This window comes from Salmo salar, unplaced genomic scaffold (genome assembly GCF_905237065.1).
Source record: "Salmo salar unplaced genomic scaffold, Ssal_v3.1, whole genome shotgun sequence".
Classification (NCBI taxonomy): Eukaryota; Metazoa; Chordata; class Actinopteri; order Salmoniformes; family Salmonidae; genus Salmo; species Salmo salar.
In genome coordinates, this window is record NW_025548325.1 from 74,964 (window position 1) to 94,761 (window position 19,798).

The 19,798-nt window shown below is 41.0% G+C and overlaps 1 long non-coding RNA gene across 5 annotated transcripts; it reads left to right on the plus strand.

The window, feature by feature from the left end:
* Positions 1 to 4,730: 4,730 nt before the first annotated feature.
* LOC123732896 (uncharacterized) lies at positions 4,731 to 17,716 on the plus strand. Of its 5 annotated transcripts, none has more exons than XR_006763474.1 (5): positions 4,731 to 5,135; positions 7,063 to 7,158; positions 13,652 to 13,723; positions 13,894 to 13,999; positions 16,075 to 16,790. It is a non-coding gene; the product is annotated as an uncharacterized lncRNA (long non-coding RNA). The 5 variants fall into 5 exon arrangements; XR_006763473.1 differs by lacking the exon at positions 13,894 to 13,999 and adding an exon at positions 16,813 to 17,716 and having other exon boundaries at positions 4,854 to 5,135; positions 16,075 to 16,606; XR_006763470.1 differs by lacking the exon at positions 16,075 to 16,790 and having other exon boundaries at positions 4,748 to 5,135; positions 13,894 to 14,224.
* Positions 17,717 to 19,798: the final 2,082 nt, after the last annotated feature.

Sequence of the window (19,798 nt, forward strand, 5' to 3'; positions counted from 1 at the left end):
ATTCTGGACAGGCCTAAAAAATAAAATTAAAACCATTTTCACAAAAAATTGCAGATTTCTATTTTTGGACAGGCCTATAAAAACCCATTTTAGAACCATTTTCACAAAAAATTGCAGATATTTTTTTTTCATTTTCGTGACACAAAAACAGTGACCCCGGTCATGCCGAACTATCGACATTCTGGACAGGCCTAAAAAAACATTTTAAAACCATTTTCACAAAAAATTGCAGATTTCTATTTTTTCCCTAAAAACGATGACTCCGATCATGCCGAAAAAGTGACATTCTGGACAGGCCTAATAAAAAATTTTAAAACCATTTTCACAAAAAATTGCAGATTTTTTTTTTTCATTTTCGTGACACAAAAACAGTGACCCTGGTCATGCCGAACTAGCGACAGGCCTAAAAAAACATTTTTAAACCATTTTCACAAAAAATTGTAGATTTTTATTTTTGTTACCAAAAACGATGACCCCGGTCATGCCGAACTAGCGACATTCTGGACAGGCCTAAAAAATAAAATTAAAACCATTTTCACAAAAAATTGCAGATTTCTATTTTTGGACAGGCCTATAAAAACCCATTTTAGAACCATTTTCACAAAAAATTGCAGATATTTTTTTTTCATTTTCGTGACACAAAAACAGTGACCCCGGTCATGCCGAACTATCGACATTCTGGACAGGCCTAAAAAACCATTTTAAAACCATTTTTACAAAAAATTGCAGATTTTTTCTTCTTCATTTTCGTGACACAAAAACAGTGACCCCGGTCATGCCGAACTATCGACATTCTGGACAGGCCTAAAAAAACATTTTTAAACCATTTTCACAAAAAATTGTAGATTTTTATTTTTGTTACCAAAAATGATGACTCCGATCATGCCGAACTAGCGACATTTTGGACAGGCCTAAAAAAATCATTTTAGAACCATTTTCACAAAAAAAGCTCAGATTTTTTTTTTCATCTTTTGACACAAAAACAGTGACCCCGGTCATGCCGAACTATCGACATTCTGGACAGGCCTAAAAAAACATTTTAAAACCATTTTCACAAAAAATTGCAGATTTCTATTTTTTCCCTAAAAACGATGACTCCGATCATGCCGAAAAAGTGACATTCTGGACAGGCCTAATAAAAAATTTTAAAACCATTTTCACAAAAAATTGCAGATTTTTTTTTTTCATTTTCGTGACACAAAAACAGTGACCCTGGTCATGCCGAACTAGCGACAGGCCTAAAAAAACATTTTTAAACCATTTTCACAAAAAATTGTAGATTTTTATTTTTGTTACCAAAAACGATGACCCCGGTCATGCCGAACTAGCGACATTCTGGACAGGCCTAAAAAATAAAATTAAAACCATTTTCACAAAAAATTGCAGATTTCTATTTTTGGACAGGCCTATAAAAACCCATTTTAGAACCATTTTCACAAAAAATTGCAGATATTTTTTTTTCATTTTCGTGACACAAAAACAGTGACCCCGGTCATGCCGAACTATCGACATTCTGGACAGGCCTAAAAAACCATTTTAAAACCATTTTCACAAAAAATTGCAGATTTCTATTTTGTCCCTAAAAACGATGACTCCGATCATGCCGAAAAAGCAACATTCTGGACAGGCCTAAAAAAACATTTTAAAACCATTTTCACAAAAAATTGCAGATATTTTTTTTTCATTTTCGTGACACAAAAACAGTGACCCCGGTCATGCCGAACTAGCGACATTCTGGACAGGCCTAAAAAAACATTTTTAACCATTTTCACCCAAAAAAGCCAGGATTTTTTTTTTTCATTTTCGTGACACAAAAACAGTGACCCTGGCTTAACCGAACTAGCGACATTCTGGACAGGCCTAAAAAAAAATATTAAGACCATTTCCACAAAAAATTGCAGTTTCTATTTTTGTCACCAAAAACGATGACTCCGATTATGCCGAACTAGCGATATTTTGGACAGGCCAAAAAAAAACATTTTAGAACCATTTTCACAAAAAAAGCTCAGATTTTTTTTTTCATTTTTTGACACAAAAACAGTGACCCAGGCCATGCCGAACTAGCGACATTCTGGACAGGCCTAAAAAATAAAATTAAAACCATTTCCACAAAAAATTGCAGATTTCTATTTTTGGACAGGCCTATAAAAACCCATTTTAGAACCATTTTCACAAAAAATTGCAGATATTTTTTTTTCATTTTCGTGACACAAAAACAGTGACCCCGCTCATGCCGAACTATCGACATTCTGGACAGGCCTAAAAAAACATTTTAAAAACATTTCCACAAAAAATTGCAGATTTCTATTTTTGGACAGGCCTATAAAAACCCATTTTAGAACCATTTTCACAAAAAATTGCAGATATCTTTTTTTCATTTTCGTGACACAAAAACAGTGACCCCGGTCATGCCGAACTAGCGACATTCTGGACTGGCCAAAAAAAAAAATTAAAACCATTTCCACAAAAAATTGCAGTTTCTATTTTTGTCACCAAAAACGATGACTCCGATCATGCCGAACTAGCGATATTTTGGACAGGCCAAAAAAAAACATTTTAAAACCATTTTCACAAAAAATTGCAGATTTCTATATTCTCCCTAAAAACGATGACTCCGATCATGCCGAAAAAGTGACATTCTGGACAGGCCAAAAAAAAAAATGTTAAACCATTTTCACAAAAAATTGCAGATATTTTTTTTTCATTTTCGTGACACAAAAACAGTGACCCCGGTCATGCCGAACTAGCGACATTCTGGACAGGCCTAAAAAAAACATTTTAAAAACATTTTCACAAAAAATTCCAGATTTCTATTTTGTCCATAAAAACGATGACTCCGATCATGCCGAACTAGCGACATTCTGGACAGGCCTAAAAAAACATTTTAAAACCATTTTCACAAAAAATTGCAGATTTCTATTTTGTCCCTAAAAACGATGACTCCGATCATGCCGAAAAGCGACATTCTGGACAGGCCTAAAATAACATTTTAAAACCATTTTCACAAAAAATTGCAGATTTCTATTTTGTCCCTAAAAACGATGACTCCGATCATGCCGAAAAAGCGACATTCTGGACAGGCCTAAAAAAAAAGCATTTTAGAACCATTTTCAAAAAAAAAGCTCAGAATTCTTTTTTTCATTTTTTGACACAAAAACAGTGACCCCGGTCATGCCGAACTATCGACATTCTGGACAGGCCTAAAAAAAACATTTTAAAACCATTTTCACAAAAAAATGCAGATTGATTGGGTTCAAGAGATGTAAATCTATAATTCTTTAAATGACAATATAATATTTTACCAATGTTTTCTAATTTTAATTATTTAATTTGTGACGCTGACTTGACTGCCGGTTATTGGAGTTAAACGATTTCCTCAACATCAATGCCATAGTAAAACGCTGTTTTTGGATATAAATATGAACTTGATAGAACTAAAAATGCATGCATTGTCTAACATAATGTCCTAGGAGTGTCATCTGATGGAGATTGTAAAAGGTTAGTGCATCATTTTAGCTGGTTTTATGGTTTTGGTGACCCTGTCTTTGAATTGACAAAACATTACACACAACTCTTGTAAATGTACTGTCCTAACATACTCTAAATTTATGCTTTCGCCGTAAAACCTTTTTGAAATCGTAAAACGTGGTTAGATTAACTGACTTTCCTAGATAAACAAAAAAAAAAACGGCAAATCGGTGGCCAAAAATACCGATTTGTTATGTGAACTTGAAATCTGCCCTAATTAATCGGCCATTCCGATTAATCGGTCGACCTCTACTCTCTGTGTGTGGAGTGAAGGCTGTCTAGAGTTTTTGTCCCTCTGGTTGCACATTTAACATGCTGATATAAATTTGATTAAACTGATTTTTAATCTGTTTTTAAACTGTTTAATTAAACAGTTTCCCTGCATTAAAGGCCCAGGCTACTTGGAGCTCCGCCTCTGGGTGAGTGTTTTCTTATGGCGGAATACGGCTTGTTCAATGCTGTCTTTGTGCCAGCCTCAATCTGTGGTGGTATGTAGACAGCTCTGAAAAATACAGATGTACTCTCTAGGTAGATAGTGTGATCTACCGCTTATCATGAGATACTCTACCTCAGGCGAGCAATAGCTCGAGACTTCCTTAGATATCGTGCACCAGCTGTTATTTACAGAAATATACAGTCTGCCGCCCCTTGTCTTACCAGACGCCGCTGTTCTATCCTGCCGGTACAGCATATAATTGATTGTGTCGTCGTTCAGCCATGACTCCGTGGAGCATAAGATATTACAGTTTTGAATGTCCTGTTGGTAGTTTAATCTTCTTTATTCTCCAAAGATTGCATGTTTGCTAGCAGAATGGAAGGAAGTGGGGCTGTATTCGATCGCATACGAATTCTCAGAAGGCAGCCTGCCCTCTGGCCCCTTTTCTCCGCCGCCTCTTCACGCAAATCACGGGGATCTGGGCCTGTTCCCGAGAAAGCAGTATTTCATTCGCGTTGGGCTCGTCAGACTCGTTAAAGGGGGAAAAAGGATTCTGTCACTCCGTGGTGAGTAATCGCAGTCCTGATGTCCAGAAGTTATTTTTGGTCATAAGAGATGGTAGCGGCAACATTAAATACAAAATAAGTTACAAAAAACACAATCGGTTGGGGACGCGTAAAGGTCATCTTTCTCCGGCACCATTGTTGACACTCATCTATGAGATGTTTCTACAACTTCATTGGACCTGTTGTAAATAAGGTATTTCTGTTTTTTATAAGGCTGTAACGTAACAAAATGTGAAATAAGGGAAGCAGTCCGAATACTTTCTAAAAGCACTGCCAAGTTATTGTTATTCGTTGTGTATTTATTACATGTTTTACTTTTCTATTATTGTTCTATTTTCTTTCTCTGCATTGTTGGGAAGGGCCAGGAATAAAGCATTTCACTGTTACTCTACACCTGTTTACAAAGCATGTGATACTTTTATGTTTGATTCCCTCAGTCATCACCTCTAATTGTTTATTTGTTGAATTTATAGAATCGAAACTGACGAGCACTGGCCTGAGGAAACCTCAATCCTATGGCACTCAGAGATCCATAGCTAGCCTCAGGCATCCTGCAGTAAGAGCTATGGCAACCCGCTCCACTGAAAACCCCAGCCTCGCTTCAGGTATGAACAGCATTGTGTGAGAGTGTTGGAATTAAACCTAACTGCCCATTATGAGAATCTTACAAGCTTGATCCCACAACTTCATGTACAGTGCATTTGGAAAATATTCAGACCCCTTGACTTTTTCCAGATTTTGTTGGGTTCTAAAATTAAATATTTTTACACACAACACAAAAGATAATGACAATGTGAAAAAAAAGTTCATCAATTTTTCCAAATTTATAAAGAATAAGCAGATACCTTATTTACGTAAGTATTCAGACCCTTTGCTATGAGACTCAAAATTGAGCTCAGGTGCATCCTGTTTCTATTGATCATCCTTGATGTTTCTACAACTTGATTCCAGTCCACCTGTGGTAAATTCAATTGATTGGACTTGATTTGGAAAGGAACACACCTGTCTATAGAAGGTCCCACAGTTGACCCTGCAGCACTCCACCAATCAGGCCTATATGGTAGAGTGGCCAGACAGAAGCCACTCTTTATTAAAAGGCACATGACAGCCCGCTTGGAGTTTTCCAAAAGGCACCTAAAGGACTCAGACCATGAGAAACAAGATTCTCTGGTCTGATGAAATCAAGGTTGAACTCTTTGGCCTGAATGCTAAGCGTCACATCTGGAGGAAACCTGACACCATCCCTACAGTGAAGCATGGTGGTGGCAGCATCATGCTGTGGGGATGTTTTTCAGCTGCAGGGAGACTAGTCCGGATTGTGGGGAAAGATGAAGAGAGCAGAGATCCTTAATGAAAACCTGCTCCAGAGCGCTCAGGACCTCCAACTGGGGCGACGGTTCACCTTCCAACAGGACAATGACCATAAACACATAGCCAAGACAACGCAGGAGTGGCTTCGGGACAAGTCTTTGAATGTCCTTGAGTGGCCCAGCCAGAGCCCGGACTTGAACCTGATCAAACGTTTCTGGAGAGACCTGAAAATGGCTGTGCAGTAACGCTCCTCATCCAACCTGACAGAGCTTGAGACGATCTGCAGAGAAGAATGGGAGAAACTCCCCAAATACAGGTGTGCCAAGCTTGTAGCGTCATATCCAAGAAGACTCGAGGCTGTAATCGCTGCCAAAGGTGCTTCAACAGAGTACTGAGTAAGGGTCTGAATACTTGTGATATTTTTTTTGTTGTTGTTTGTTGTGGGTGAACAGTACAGGAGGGGACTAAGCACACACCCCTGAAGGGCCCTGTGCTGATTGTCAGCGTGGCGGATGTTGCCTACCCTCACCAACTGGGGGGCGGCCCGTCAGGAAATCCAGGATCCAGTTACAGTGGAAGGTGTTCAGTGCCAGGGTCCTGAGCTTGAAGGGCACCATGTTGTTGAATGCTGAGCTGTAGTCAATGAACAGCATTTTGACTTTTTGTCCAGGTGGGTAATGGCAGTGTGGTGTGCAATAGATTGTGTCATCTGTGGATCCGTTGGTCCGGTATGCAAATTGGAGTAGTTCAACAAAGGAGTGAGTAATGGGTCTGAATACTTATGTAAATGTGATTATTTTTCCCCCGTTTTTTATAAATTTGCAAAAATGTCAACCTGTTTTTGCTTTGTCATTATGGGGTATTGTGTGTAGATTTAGGGGGGGGGGGGGGGGGGAGATTTAATACATTTTAGAATAAGACTGGAAAAAGTCAAGGGGTCTGAATACTTTCCGAACGTGCTGTAAGTTGCCATATGATCTGTTAATGTAATGGTACTGTGTTTTTCTGTCATGCATGTCTGAATTGTATAACCTAAACAGTACATTAATTACTTATGAATATTCCACCTGTAAGTGTTAACCCAGTTATTTGTTTTCCATGTTTCTTTATCAGACAAATCCCTGACAAGGTTGTTTTTGTCAAACATTTGAAAATAGACTGAAATCCTTAGTTTTGGTAATTTTCCTTAATTTGTATAACAAATGTTCCATTTCATCACAGGTTTAAATGGAAGGAATCTACAAGCACCCAACCAAGGCCAGAAGCACTTGCCAACCAGCAGTGATGCTTTTCCTGTAGCAAAGAGGAAAAAAATGGGTAATTATTCTGTGAGCTAGATGGACTTGCATTGTTGATATAGTGTGTGGTGTGGATGTTAATTAAGGAATAACAGTGCAGGTCATGGAATTTGAAATGACGGTGATTGGCCAGCCTAATGACCGTGATCACCGTAATAACCATTCATATAGCAAAAAAACAAGTTTTTATATGCATCTTTTGTCCTCTGCTCCTGACTGCATGTGCTGCAATTGAAATAGAACGGGCATCCCCATTGAAGTTGATTATGGCATAATGGGTGGAGTAGCTTCCATTGCAATTGTACCCATAGGAGCAAAGCAGGAAGTAAAATATGTGCTGTGATTTGTTGATTCAACTGACATTACAAAAAATACATTCCATTCCAGGAGCCTCACATCAGGTAACATTTGAATGAACATTCTACATTACCATTGAAATTATTCAATCACAATACCAGATGGCAATTGTACCCATGAATTTACCAGTCAAATTGCCACCGTTAGAGGTTCCAGTCCCATTCAATTCATTCTATTTCTGTGTGCTGCATTGTGGGGACAGTTGCCTAGGCAACTGAAGACTTGTTTGCTTGTTTCAGCAAGGAGCAACAAAGTTTCTTCACATTGTTAAAAGTAAAAAAAAGGTAATGTCTTATGTTATACCGAAACGTGGTTAAACGACGACACAGATAATATAAAGCTGGCTGTCTTCTCCGTGCATCGGCAGGACAGAGCAGCTACGTCTGTTAAGATGAGTGTGGGTGTGCCTACTTGTCAATAACTGCTTGTCTAATATTAAAGAAGTCGAGGTATTGCTTCCCTGAGGTAGAATACCTCATGATAAGCTGTAGACCACACTATTTACCAGGAGGTTTCTCGTCTATATTATTTGTATCCGTCTATTTACCACCAAACTGATGCTGGCACGAAGACCGCACTCAATGAGCTGTATAAGCAAACAAGAAAATGCTCATCCAGAAGAGGTGCCTCTAGTGGCCGGTGACTTTAATGCATGCGACCTTAAATTTGTTTTACCTCATTTCTACCAGCAAGCCACATGTGCAACCAGATGGAGAAAAAAAAACTCTAGACCACCTTTACTCCACGCACAGACTCATTCAAAGCTCTCCCTCGCCCTCCATCTGGCAAATCTGACCATAATTCCATACGCATGATTCTTCCTTACAAGCAAAAACTAAAGCAGGAAGTACCAGTGACTTGCTCAATACGTAAGTGGTCAGATGACATGGCTGCTATGCTACAGGACTGTTTTGCTAGCACAGACTGGAATATGTTCCGGGATTCTTCCTATGCCATTGAGTACACCACATCAGTCATTGGCTTCATCAATAAGTGCATCGACGACTAAGTTGTCCCTTTAGTTACCGTACATAGATATCCCAACCAGAAGCCATGGATTACAGGCAATATCTGCACCAAGCTAAAGGCTAGAGCTGCCGCTTTCAATGAGTGGCACACTATTCCAGACACTTATAAGATATCCCGCTATGCCCCCAGACGAACCATCAAACGGGCAGAGGGGCAATACAGGACAAAGATTGAATCCGACGTGGCAGGGCTTAAACTATAGCGGACTACCAAGGGAAACCGAGCTGCGAAGTGACGTGAGCCTACCAGATGAGCTAAATGCCTTTTTTAATGTTTGCTTCGAGGCAAGCAACACTGAAGCATGCATGAGAGCACGCTCTCCATAGCTGATGTGAGCAAGACCTTTATAAACAGGTCAACATTCACAAAGCCGCGGGCCAGACGAATTACCAGGACGTCTATTCCAAGCATGCGTGGACCAACTGGCAAGTGTCTTCACTGACATTTTTAACCTCTCCCTGACTGAGTCTGTAATACCAACATGTTTTAACCTCTATGGGCTAGGTGGGACGCAAGCGTCCCACCCGTGGTGCACTCCATCAACAGCAGGTGCATTTCAAGAGCGGCAAATTTGAATCCAAATAAATGTCAAAATTCAAATTTTTCAAACATACAACTATTTTACACCTTTTGAAAGATAAACATCTTAATCTAACCACGTTTTACGATTTCAAAAAGGTTTTACGGCGAAAGCATAAATTTAGAGTATGTTAGGACAGTACATTTACAAGAGTTGTGTGTAATGTTTTGTCAATTCAAAGACAGGGTCACCAAAACCATAAAACCAGCTAAAATGATGCACTAACCTTTTACAATCTCCATCAGATGACACTCCTAGGACATTATGTTAGACAATGCATGCATTTTTAGTTCTATCAAGTTCATATTTATATCCAAAAACAGCGTTTTACTATGGCATTGATGTTGAGGAAATCGTTTCCCTCCAATAACCGGCAGTCAAGTCAGTACCACAAATTAAATAATTAAAATTAGAAAACATTGGTAAAATATTATATTGTCATTTAAAGAATTATAGATTTACATCTCTTGAACGCAATCAACTTGCCAGATTTAAAAATAACCTTACTGGGAAATCACACTTTGCAATAATCTGAGCACTGCGCCCAGAAAAATACGCGTTGCGATACAGACTAGACGTCATGTTGGAGAGATCGAAAATACTCTGTAAATAATCCATTACCTTTGATAATCTTCATCAGATGTCACTTCCAGGTATCACAGGTCCATAACGAATGTAGTTTTGTTCAAAAAAGCTCATCATTTATGTCTTGTTAGCACATGATCTAAGCCAGCCGGACTTTCGTCATGAACGAGGGGAAAAAATATATTTACGTTCGTTCAAACATGTCAAACGTTGTATAGCATAAATCATTAGGGCCTTTTTTAACCAGAACATGAATAATATTCAAGGTGGACGAATGCATTCTCTTTTATAACGTATTGGAACGAGGGTACCCAACATGAACTCGCGCGCCAGGTGTCTAATGGGCCATCATCGTTCCATGGCTCTTGTTCGGTCAGATCTCCCTCCAGAAGACTCAAAACACTTTGTAAAGGCTGGTGACATCTAGTGGAAGCAATAGGAAATGCCAAAATATTCCTCAGCCCCTGTGTTTTTCAATGGCATAGGTTTAAAGGTAATACAACACATCAGGTATCCACTTCCTGTCAGAAAATGTCTCAGGGTTTTGCCTGCCAAATGAGTTCTGTTATACTCATAGACACCATTCAAACAGTTTTAGAAACTTTAGAGTGTTTTCTATCCATATATAATAAGTATATGCATATTCTAGTTACTGGGTAGGATTAGTAACCAGATTAAATCGGGTACATTTTTTTTATCCAGCCGTGCAAATACTGCCCCCTAGCCCTAACAGGTTAAGCGGACCACCATAGTCCCTGTGCCCAAGAATGCAAAGGTAAACTGCCTAAATAATTACTGCCCTGTAGAACTCACATCGGTAGCCATGAAGTACTTTGAAAGGCTAGCATTGGCTCACATCAACACCAACATCCCGGAAACCCTAGACCCACTCCAATTCGCATACCACCCCAACAGATCCGCAGATGACGCAATCTGTCACACTGCCCTTCCCCACCTGGACAAAAGGAACTGGTGTTGAATACTGAGCTGTAGTCATAGTACCCACTAAGCTAAGGACCCTGGGACTAAACACCTCCCTCTGCAACTGGATCCTGCACTTCCTGACGGGCTGCCCCTGGTGGTAAGGGTAGGCAACACATCTGCCACACTGATCCTCAACACTGGGACCTCTCAGGGGTGCATGCTTATACCCTTCCTGTACTCCCTGTTCAACCACAACTGCGTGGCCAAGCACGACTCCAACACCATTAAGTTTGCTGACTACACAACAGTGGGCCTGATCACCGAAAATGATGAGACAGCCTATAGGGAGGAGGTCAGAGACCTTGTGTGGTACCAGGTCAACAACCTCTCCCTCAATGTGAGCAAGACAAAGGAGCTGATCGTGGACTAGGCCCACATTAACATCGACAGTGCTGAAGTGGAGCAGGACGAGAGTTTCAAGTTCTTTGGTGTCCACATCACCAACGAACTATCATGTTCCAAACACACCAAGACTGTTGTAAAGAGGGCAGGACAACACTTTTTCCCCCTCAGGAGACTGAAAAGATTTGGCATGGATCCTCAGTTCTAAAGCTGCACCATCGATGGCATCCTGACCAGTTGCATCACCGCCTGGTATGGAAACTGCTCGTCATCTGACCGTAAGGCGCTACAGAGGGTAGTGCGTACGGCTCATTACATCACTGGGGCCAAGCTTCCTGACATCCAGGACGTATACAGTTGAAGTCGGAAGTTTACATATACCTTAGCCAAAAGCATTTCAACTCAGTTTTTCACATTTCCTGACATTTAATCCTAGTAAAAATTCCCTGTCTTAGTTCAGTTAGGATCACCACTTTATTTTAAGAATGTGAAATGTCAGAATAATAGTAGTGATTGATTTATTTCAGCTTTTATTTCTTTCATCACATTCCCAGTGGGTCAGAAGTTTAAATACGCCTTTAAATTGTTTAACTTGGGTCAAACGTTTCAGGTAGCCTTCCACAAGCTTCCCACAATAAGTTGGGTGAATTTTGGCCCATTCCTCCTGACAGAGCTGGTGTAACAGTCAGGTCTGTAGGCCTCCTTGCTCGCACACACTTTTTCAGTTCTGCCCACAAATGTTCTATAAGGTTGAGGTCAGGCATTGTGATGGCCACTCCAATACCTTGACTTTGTTGTCCTTAAGCCATTTTGCCACAACTTTGGAATTATGCTTGGGGCCATTGTCCATTAGGAAGACCCATTTGCAACCAAGCTTTAACTTCCTGACTGATGTCTTGAGATGTTGCTTCAATATATCCAGGTCCCGTGTGGCTCAGTTGGTAGAGCATGGTGTTTGCAACGCCAGGGTTGTGGGTTCGATTCCCACGTGGGACCAGTACGGGACCAGTACGGAGGAAAATAAATGTATGCATTCACTACTGTAATTCGCTCTGGATAAGAGCGTCTGCTAAATGACTAAAATGTAAAAATGTAATCCACATAATTTCCCTTCCTCATGATGCCATATATTTTGATGTGCACCAGTCCCTCCTGCAGCAAAGCACCCCCACAACATGACGCTGCTACCCCCATGCTTCACGGTTGAGATGGTGTTCTTCGGCTTGCAAGCTTCCCCCTTTTTCCTCCAGACAAAACGGTAGTCATTATGGCCAAACAGTTCTATTTTTGTTTCATCAGACCAGAGGACATTTCTCCAAAAAGTACGGTCTTTGTCCCCATGTGCAGTTGCAAATCGTAGTCTGGCTTTTTTTATGGCGGTTTTGGAGCAGTGGCTTGCTTCTTCCTTGCCGAGTGGCCTTTCAGGTTATGTTGACAAAAGACTTGTTTTACTGTGGATATAGGTACTTTTGTACCCATTTCCTCCAGCATCTTCACATGGTCCTTTGCTGCTGTTCTGGGATTGATTTGCACTTTTCGCACCAAAGTACGTTCATCTCTAGGAGATCGAATGCATCTCCTTCCTGAGCGGTATGACGGCTGCGTGGTCCCATGGTGTTTATACTTGCATACTATTGTTTGTACTGATGTACGTGATACCTTCAGGCGTTTGGAATTTGCTCCCAAGGATGAACCAGACTTGTGAAGGTCTACACATTTTTTTCTCCTGAGGTCCTGGCTGATTTCTTTAGATTTTCCCATGGTGTCAAGCAAAGAGGCACCGAGTTTGGATGCATTTCAAGCCTATCTTCACAGGTACACCTCCAATTGACTCAAATGATGTCAATTAGCCCATCAGAAGCTTCTAAGGCCTGGACATAATTTTCTGGAATTTTCCATGCTGTTTAAAGGTAGTCAACTTAGTGCATGTAAACTTCTGACCCACTGGAATTGTGATACAGTGAAATAATCTGTCTGTAAACAATTTTGGGAAAAATGACTTGTCACGCACAAAGTAGATGTCCTAACCTACTTGCAAAAACTATAGTTTGTTAACAAGAAATTTGTGGAGTGGTTGAAAACGAGTTTTAATGACTCCAACCAAAGTGTATGTAAACTTCTGACTTCAACTGTGTCTAGCCACCTGTCATTAATCAGTATAAAGGAGGAAATGTTGCTTGCTTGTTGAGCAAAATCAAAGCTGTAATGCATCCTGATGTCTTTGCTTGCTGGTTCAGTAGGGCCCCCCAGAGACAACTGCAGATCTTGACAGGTGGTCTTGCAGTCATCAACCATCTTCTGGTAGACCGACCGCTCACTCTGAACAAGCAGGAGATGCTACTCTTGCTTCTAGCATTATTTTACAATAGCAATGCTGCCGTATCAATATTTGTCTCCAGGTGTTTTACATTTAGCAATTGTGACGCACCTTCCATATTCACTTTCCATGCACTTTTTTGAGACCGAGCCCATCTGAAACACGTTGGTTGTTGGTACTGGTCCCTCAGGGTCACTCTACCGGCCTTACACCACAGATGGGAAGACTAAGTTTATTCCCAAAAAGCCATCAATGCACTCTGTAACCACTGGTCAAGTAGTCACAGAATGATCAATCTTTCTCTTGATTTTCTTGCAGGGTGTCCAAAGTGTGTGCTACTTCAGCAAGAACTGGAGATGTGTCGTCAAGAAAATGAGAGGCTGCAAGCAGGTATTATTCAAATAGAACATTTCTAATTTTTTTTTTGGTGGGGGGAGTTACAGCCTACGGTTGAATGGCGGGAACCCTGATTACTGAGATTTTCCACCCAAAACCACTCCCTTTTCCCGGGATAAATGGCTGCGAGAAACTAGTAAATTATAATACCTTTACTTGAACAGCATGGCGAGAAATGGAACTGTTAAATCAACGCTCAAGTTGGGGAAAGACAGCCCATCTCAATATGGAGTGCAGTTCACAATGCATGTAGACCTACTTATCATCATGGTAAGCGTTTTAAAACAGCCCATCACTCGAATATTGATGCTTTAAATCAGTGAATTCGCAGTCTTTCTCTCTATCATCAACCATTTTACTCTGTACTTTGTTGAAGCACCTTTGGCAACGATTATAGCCTCGAGCAGGTTGAGAGCTTCAAGTTCCTTGGTGTCCACATCGACAACAAACTAGAATGGTCCAAACACACCAAGACAGTCGTGAAGAGGGCACGACAAAGCCTATTTCCCCCTCAGGAAACTAAAAAGATTTGGAATGTGTCCTGCGATCCTCAAAAGGTTCTACAGCTGCAACATCGAGGGCATCCTGACTGGTTGCATCACTGCCTGGTACGGCAATTGCTCGGCCTCCGACCGCAAGGCACTAGAGGGTAGTGCGTACGGCCCAGTACATCACTGGGGCTAAGCTGCCTGCCATGCAGGACCTCTAACCAGGCGGTGTCAGAGGAAGGCCCTAAAAATTGTCAAAGACCCCAGTCATAGACTGTTTTCTCTACTACCGCATGGCAAGCGGTACCGGAGTGCCAAGTCTAGGACAAAAAGGCTTCTCAACAGTTTTTACCCCCAAGCCATAAGACTCCCGAACAGGTAATGAAATGGCTACCCGGACTATTTGCATTGTGTGCCCCCCAACCTCTCTTTTACGCTGCTGCTACTCTCTATTCATCATATATGCATAGTCACTTTAACTATACATTCATGTACATACCTCAATTGACCTGACCAACCAGTGCTCCCGCACATTGGCTAACCAGGCCATCTGCATTTGTGTCCCGCAACCCACCACCCCGTCTTTTACGCTTCTGCTACTCTCTGTTCATCACATATGCATTTTAACCATATCTACATGTACATACTACCTCAATCAGCCCGACTAACCGGTGTCTGTATGTAGCCTCGCTACTGTATATAGCCTCGCTACTGTTATTTTTCACTGTCTTTTTTACTGTTTTTTATTTCTTTACCTGTTGTTCACTTAATACCTTTTTTGCACTTGGTTAGAGCCTGTAAGTAAGCATTTCACTGTAAGGTCTACACCTGTTGTATTCAGCGCACGTGACAAACTTTGATTTGTGTCTTCTTCGGTATGACGCTACAAGCTTGGCACACCTGTATTTGGGGAGTTTCTCCCATTCTTCTCTGCAGATCCTCTCAAGCTCTGTCAGGTTGGCTGGGGCGCGTTGCTGCACAGCTATTTTCAGGTCTCTCCAGAGATGTTCGATCAGGTTCAAGTCCGGGCTCTGGCTGGACCACTCAAGGACATTCAGAGACTTGTCCCGAAGCCACTCCTGTGTTGTCTTGGCTGTGTAGGGTCGTTGTCTTGTTGGAAGGTGAACCTTCTCCCCAGTCTGAGGTCCTGAGCACTCTGGAGAAGGTTTTCATCAAGGATCTCGCTGTACTTTGCTCCGTTAATCTTTTCCTCGATCCGGACTAGTCTACCAGTTCCTGCTGCTGAAAACCATCCCCACCACCATGCTTCACCGTAGTGGTGGTGCCAGGTTTCCTCCAGATGTGACGCTGGCATTCAGGCCAAAGAAGTGCTGGTACTGCTTGATCTGTGGTAGCGGCCTGAAGTCCGAGTCAGGTGTTGTTGCCAGCCATAGCTTTCCACAAGCACCGTATCATCCATATCTTTATTTATATAGAGTTGAAGTCAAAGTTTACATACACCTTAGCCAAATACATTTAAACTCAGTTTTTCACAATTCCTGACATTTAATCCTAGTAAAAATTCCTTGTCTTAGGTCAGTTAGGATCACCACTTTATTTTAAGAATGTGAAATGTCAGAATAATAGTGATTGATTTTATTTCAGCTTTTATTTCTTTCATCACATTCCCAGTGGGTCAGAAGTTTAAATACGCCTTTAAATTGTTTGACTTGGGTCAAGTGTTTTGAGTAGCCTTCCACAAGCTTCCCACAATAAGTTGGGTGAATGTTGGCCCATTCCTCCTGACAGAGCTGGTGTAATAGTCAGGTCTGTAGGCCTCCTTGCTCGCACTCACTTTTTCAGTTCTGCCCACAAGTAGTCACAAAATGATCAATATTTTTCTTGATTTTCTTGCAGGGTGTCCAAACTCTGCTACTTCAGCAAAAACTGGAGATGTGTCGTCAAGAAAATGAGACTGCGAGCAGATATTATTCAAATAGAACATTTCTATCATGTTTATTTTTTTGGGGGGGTTATAGCCTACAGTTGAACGGCGGGAACCCTGATTACTGAGTTCATCGTAAAGTTGTGTTCAATTATTTTTTGGGGCAGACAATCATCTCTGTTGTTATTCATTTGGGAACAGATGACTCCCATTGAGAAAGCATTGGCTGCATCCAAAATACTCGGACACAAAATCCCAATACATTTATGACGAACAATGATGTACTACATCATATTAATATGTGTTCATGTGTCTGTGTGGCCATACTCTTTAGAGGTAAACATATAAAAATCTGGATTCTCAGATCATTTGGAATAATAATTGCTAACTGGTATGTCCTCCTGCAGGACTACAATTCCATTTAGTCTGGAAGTCAGGATGTGGAGCAAGTGTTTTGATGTCACATTGCTAATGGCTGTAAATTGTATTGAAGTCTCATTTCAGGTAATTTAATCTAACTTTTTGACTTTGACAAAAATTTATTCCAGAGCTACGTAATCGTGACGGGATAGATTTGTAAAGGAAGACACAAATGGAATGGGATTTCACAGATAAATGGAATAAGTAACAGATTCAAATGAAATTGTTTAACTTTTTGTTAAGATTTAATAAAGATTTGATATGCCTATTGGTTGTTTTTTTTCTTTTAGGTTTAGAAGAGGACATACACTGAGTATACCAAACATTAGGACCACTGTCCTAATATTGAGTCGGCCTCCACCGTCAATTTGTCGGTGAATGGACTCCACAAGGTGTCAAGTGTTTCACAGGGATGCTGGCCCATGTTAACTCCAATGCTTCCCACAGTTGTCAGGTTGGCTGAATGTCCTTTGGCTGGTGTACTGTTGTTGATACGCATGGTTGCGCGTGAAAAACCCAGCAGCGTTTTGACACAAAACGGTGCACCTGGCACCTACTCACATACCCTGTTAAAAAGCACTTGAATCTTTTTTTCTTGCCTATTCACCCTCACACACAATCCATGTCTCAATACTTAAACATCCTTCTTTAACTGGTCTTCTCCCCTTCATCTACACTGATTTTAAAGTGGATGAAACAAGTGACATCAATAAGGGATCATAGCTTTCACCTGGTCACTCTGTCATGGAAAGAGCAGGTGCCTTTAATGTTTCGTACACTCAGTGTATATTGCCGGTTTTCCAGACCCAGATAAAGCTTAGTCCTGGAATAAGTGATTTCAGTGGAGAATTTCCATTGCGAGTGCTTGTTAGTCCAGGACTAGGCTTAATGAGGGGGTGGCAGGTAGCCTAGTGGTTAGAGCATTGGGCCAGTAACCAGAAGGTTGCTAGATCGAATTCCCGAGGTGACAAGGTAAAAATCTGTCATTCTGCTCCTGAACAAGGCATTTAACCCACTGTTCCTAGGCGTTCATTGTAAATCAGAATTTGTTCTTAACTGACTTGCCTAGTTAAATCAAGGTAAAAAAAAAATATTAAACAAATAAATGAGTCTCCGAAACCGTCCCATAAGTGTTTTCTAGTAGTTAAATGGAGGTTCAGCTCCATGGACATCTAACCAGTTTGGACTACTGATTACCCCAAACTGGACCACCAGTGGTTATTAGCAAGGTGTGGTGATTGTGACAAGTAGCTTGTGAATATACTGGTCTCGTTCCAGGCTGATTTTTATTTTTCAGTCCTGCTGCATGAAGCAACCTAAGGTTGCATGCAACGTTGTGAATGTACACAGTCAGGCATGAGATTGCTATCATATGTGGTTAGCTAATATGTAAACCCTTATCCAGGCGTTGTGATTTCTGGAAGGAGACTGCAATGTAGAGGCCATGCTTTACCTCTTGGTACTAAAATAAGTGGAGAATTTCAGGGTCTATAAATTATGCACGGTTGAATAGTCTGGAATACTGTTGGAGGAATGCACCTCTTTCATGAGTAAATCAATCAGCTTTTTGATTGAATCTTGCTGGCATACTTACTGTCCCCAATTTATTCCGTTTTTTTGTCCACTACCTGTAGGTCATAGACTACAATGTAGTGAGGTTTGGTTGAGTTATGATAACTCAATGGTGTCTACAAAAGGAAGCTGGAGAATGGAGATGTAATCAGTGGATGTTCCCAAATCGCTCTGTAACCCTTTGTTTCTGCAGATCTGTAAGGTGTAAAGCAATATGGTGAGAGCTTTACCACTGCACTGCTTATAGCTATCCAGACCTTACAGATCTGCAAATATTAAGTGACTTGACTTGGAGCGATTATTCATTTTGGGGGGGGGGGGACCAGCGTGTGTTAAAGAGCATCTAGATTCTCCTACATGGTGGTCCAGTTCATGATTAACCAATCGTGTAAATTGGTTATATGCTGTCCACTGTTCTGAATCCTAGTATTGCTATATTGCAGGTAAAAAATGATATAATCTACACATGCATAGGGGGTAGGGGACTATTTTTATTTTTATTTATTATTTAATTTTTTTTTTTTTTTTAATAAATGGGCATCCAAGATCCAACAGAGTAGGGCTCACTTGAAACAGGCCTGAGCGATGTAACGGCAGTGTTACATGATTACAGTCCTGAGTTCACCTCAGAGGCCTACACTTAATTATTTTGGGACTTTTGGGTTAGCAAGAGCATTGTTGTAGAACAGGATATATTCCTACTGAATTGTCCAAATTTAAATCCATGAATGTTTTAAATATTTAGAATGTTGCAAGCAATGTATTATAGTGGGTGTATTAATTTCCACAATCATGCCGTTTTTAAACCGATACAGGTATCTCAAATGAAGCTCAACATTTTACTCTGCCATTTTCACTTGTACCTATGACCCCCTGAAATGGGATCGTTACTAATTACCACAGCCACAAAATCATAGTGTACGCATACTCAACCAATCAGATTATGGAGTGTGATGATGCGTATGCCGACCTACAATCGTGGCCAAAAGTTGAGAATGACACAAATATAAATTTTCAGTCTCCTGTCTCAGTTTGTATGATGGCAATTTGCATATACTCCAGAATGTTATGAAGGGTGATCAGATTAATTGCAAAGTCCCTCTTTGCCATGATAATGAACTGAATCCCCAAAAACATTTCCACTGCATTTCAGCCCTGCCACAAAAGGACCAGCTGACATGTCAGTGATTTCTCTTGTTAACAGACTGGAAGCTTCAAAAGGAAGGTGGTGCTTGGAATCATTGTTCTTCCTCTGTCAATCATGGTTACCTGCAAGGAAACGTGCCGTCATTGCTTTGCACAGAAAGGGCAAGGATATTGCTGCCGGTAAGATTGCACCTAAATGAATCATTTATCGGATCAAGAACTTCAAGGAGAACGGTTCAATTGTTGTGAAGAAGGCTTCAGGGCGCCCAAGAAAGTCCAGCAAAAGTGCCAGGACCGTCTCCTAATGTTGATTCAGCTGTGGAATCAGGGCACCACCAGTACAGAGCTTGCTCAGGAATGGCAGCAGGCAGGTGTGAGTGCATTCTGCACGCACAGTGAGGCAAAGACTTTTGGAAGATGGCCTGGTGTCAAGGGCAGAAAAGAAGCCACTTTTATCCAGGAAAAACATCAGGGACAGACTGATATTCTGCAAAAGGTACAGGGATTGGACTGCTGAGGACTGGGGTAGTCATTTTCTCTGAATCCCCTTTCCGATTG